Raw genomic sequence first — 4177 nt, forward strand, 5'->3', positions numbered from 1 at the left:
ACAGCACTGGACTGAAAAATCTTCTGGAATCCTCTTTACAAGTGTAGGATTGTATTTTACTTCTCTGAGAATACTTGGGAAATCAGCAATGAGAGATTATAATGAGAACCAAAGCAGGGAGAGTGCCGTGTGATCGTTTCCCATTCTACAGCAGTTTTCCTATGGATAATTCTTCCATCTCTCTCCCTCTACAACTCAGGTTCCATTCTGTTTAAAAGAAAAAAGTGTCACGTATGGGTACTCTTAGATGAGTAAGTCTGCCCAGAAGACTTCACCTTGGAGAAGCCAAACACCTATGTTCCCACACTTGAGGCTGTTTTCTTCTTTTTCAATTGACATTTCTTTGAAAAGACTTTTCAACTACCCCATTTCAATTAAGAACAAGACTGATAATAATAATGAAAGATATTCTAGCTAATGCAAATTAATGATGCCCTGGGTAAATCTGGAGCATGTAAGAGATTTTTAGCATCCACTAGAAATTTTTTCTTTTTCATTTTTTTTCTCATCATTACTTTTAGTCTTTGTTGGTTATTTAGATTCTTAATAATTATTTGCCATAAGGTAGTGGAGCTATCTATTATTTCTGCTTATGATTTTATTTGAAGTGACAGTGGTATTTTGTGATTAAAAATAGGATACTCCAAAGGAAGTTGTTATTATCTAATGTTAGTCAATTAAAAATAAAATCTGGCTTTACCTCTCTTTTCTGCAATTTTTTTTTCTAGCTCATGAATGACTTTTCATTGAAAAAGACCCATTTCATGACACATCTATGAACATCCCATTGGAGCTTACCATCTCCTGCAAAGGGCATGGAAGTAAACTTGAAACTGAAACAGATGCTTTCGCCCACAGATTCTAAAATCAGAGAGTATTCATAAACCGTCCTACAAATTTCAGAGTATACTGGGAAGCAGGAACTGTTAAAAAATTGAAATGCTACTTTCTTTCATTTCCGGAGAGAGAAATTCATTCCTTTCTAGGAAGTTTAGTACTTAAAAAAAATAAAGAAATTAAAATCAGAATTTGTGGTATGGCAGCTCATTTTAGGGGAAAAGGTATTTACTGATAGATGATAAATGACTCCTGTCAAAAGTGTACTGGAATTGTTTTAAAGTACGGTAAGAAAGACATTTATTTTCCCCAGGACATGTCTCATATAACATAATTCTAGGCTTTACTTACACCTTTGGCTATACACATACAACTACTTCCTGATATGCAAATCACACACAGATGGGAAAGAAAAAACTGGCCAATAATAGTTAGAATAAGATGCTGAAATGATCACTTACATTTTGAGTAATTACATCACAGTGAGCCATCAGATTTACGTACAAAAAGTTGCTCTCTTTCAGCTGTGAAGGAGCATCTGAGAAGAAAGCTTGCCCCTGTGAAAAACAGAAACTGAGGAAGGGCTGGTATTCTAAAGGTATGGAAGCAGCTGACAGACTATCATGGCAGTTGGGTAAAAATCATTTTGGTGAAGAATACAAATGGGAGGAAGTTATAATGATAGGCTTGAATGAAGTGCTTGGAAATGGTAAAATAAGGGTTAATTTATTAATTTCTGAGAAAAACCCAGAAAGAGAAAATTAGTTCAGATGGGAAATAGTTTTTAAATAATGTATTTTTTTTTGCATTTTAGAGAGTAATAAAAATTTCTATTTTAATTTGCAAGGATCATAAGACATATTTGAAGGATGAGTTTCATTGTTTTTGTATTTTATATTTAGGTAAAAAAAAGCTCAATTTATTTGAAATGTAACTTAGTACCAGTTTCTATCAGTATGATGATAATACATATTAGACAAATTGGAAAGCAGGTATTTGCTTTTCATTAATCTTTCATTATAATGTTTTAAAAACCCCAATAACCCTGAGTTACCACACAAGTGTGAGGGTCCAAGTTGGGATCCCAGTATCCAATAAGCACTGAGTGGACGGCAGCCCACCTGTGATTTCAGCACTGGGCAGGCAGAGGCCCAAGGCTCAAAATCAGCTGGCTAGCTGAGAGAGAGAGAGAGAGAGAGAGAGAGAAAGAGAGAGAGAGAGAGAGAGAGAGACCCTCCCTCAACCAATCAGGTGGATAGCAATCAAGGAAGACTCCTGACACTGAACCTCAGGCCACCACTCTTGTCATGTGTGCCAACATACCACACACACACACACACACACACACACACACACACACACACACCACATACATATATGTGAGGAAAAAAACTCAGCGTTTTTAATATTTCAAACTTAAAGCAAGATCATAATTTTGTAATGTGCAGATAAATGAGCAGGCAGTCTGGTTAGCCGCAAATTGGTCCTAACAGTTTTTGTGGATGTCCTTCAATCTCGAGTTCCAAACCCAAGCAAGAAAATGTCAATACAAAGAAAAAAATTGCAAAATTGTTGTTCTGACATTAAAAACGTGTATAAAAAAAACTACATATAGCAGGAAAGCATGCAATACTCCTGGTTCAAGAGGGATTAGCCAGGCACATCCAAGAGTCCAAGGTTAGTTCGTTTGGGCTAAATACTGATACCCTGCCTTCATCAAACAAGGCAAAACAAAAACCACTACTTCTGCCACAGTCTATAGAATTCTAGCTGATTTTACTTTGAACTGCATTGACATTGATTTACTATTATTTTATGGACAATTTCATGGTTTGGTAATAGTATTATGTCCTGGATTTTCCAGGTCCCTTTGAGTTTTGAATATTCTGTTTGTCAAATGACTTTAGTTTGTAAAATATGGTCCCTGAATTTATACAGTAACTGAAGTAGTAATGCATTTAGCAGTGCGCAGCAATTTTGTTTCTGGGCTATGACTGCCATGTTAAATCAAATAAAAGCAAAGTTCATTCTGTAAATCCAAGTAATAAAAGGCTGTCTTGACCATTTTAAAACTCTGTGATTTAAAAACCCAACTTCACATATGTAGCTATAAATTTATGGGCAGCTAATCATCCCTGCCATATAGAAAATAAAAATATATTCGAGAGGTATTGTGCTTCCAAGACTAAAAATTTAAAAAGTAACCCAAATGTATGCTTATGTTAATAAAAATGGACTTTGTTTCTAGACTGGAATTCACCTTCTTGGTAAGTCAGACCTGAAGAGATTCATTTGCAATGCTGTAGAGCGACAATTAACTGAGGGAACTAAGTTTTACATTAATGAATTTGGCTCATTATGCCAGGCAGAATCATGGTTTTTGTTGAGAAAGGCAACATTTAGAACATTTGGGAACCTCCCTGTGCTTTAATTACTGTCCTTTATAACAGAAGGTTTATTTCTAATTCTACTTTTTTTTTTTAAATTAAAGTGTATGCCATTAGGAGGGGAGAAAGTTTAAAAGCTGACTACGTTCAGAATGGCATTTATAATTCCCCAAACTAACGGTGATTTCCCCCAAATCTACCAGTAGTGATCGCTTTCCTTCCATGTTTCCCTGCACGTCGGGATGAGAGCAGCCCTGGGAGGCTGCGGCCGCACGCTAAGTGCGAGGGGGAGGCGGGACTTTGCCGGCGACCCTTCGGCAGCGTTGCTACGAGTGACTCACTCGCTCTGGGCACATTTGTGCTAAGGAAACCTCCTCCCGCCGCTTCCTTCTCCGAGTTCTCCTCCAGCTGTCTCCGGCGCTTTGGCCTTTAAGGAGAAGCGAGAGAAACGAGAGCATGTGGGCACGGAGCAGCAGCCTGGCCCTCCTCCCCCACCCCCCGCACCTGCTCCTTTCCCTAATTTAGCAGTACTTCCGGCCGCGTGACATCATCCCCCGCCCGGTGACGTGAGCGGAGGGTGACGTGTGCGGGGAGCGGAGCGCGCTGACGTTGCTATTTAAAGACCCTCCTGCGGGGAGGATGGAGACAGAGCCCGGGCGGCTGCCGTGCGGAGCAGCGGAGGCCGCGGCGGCTCAGAGCCGGGGCAGGGGCCGGCCGCGTTGCTCGCCCGCCGCCGGCCGCTAGGGGAGGGGAAGGAGAGAGGCGCGGACCAGCGGCTGGCGGACCCCCGCCGGGGCCCTCTCCTTCGCCGCCCGCGCCCGGGCCCCTCCTCCGCCGCGCGCCACCTCCCCCGCCGGCTTGCGGCGGCTGCGGCGCTCCGCCCCTCGGGCCGGGAGGGCCGCGCGCCCCGCCCCGCCCCGCCCCTAGATCGGAAGAGCGTCGGGACGGTGCGC

This window comes from Psammomys obesus, unplaced genomic scaffold, assembly GCF_907164565.1.
Source record: "Psammomys obesus unplaced genomic scaffold, mPsaObe1.curated_primary_1811, whole genome shotgun sequence".
NCBI lineage: Eukaryota > Metazoa > Chordata > Mammalia > Rodentia > Muridae > Psammomys > Psammomys obesus.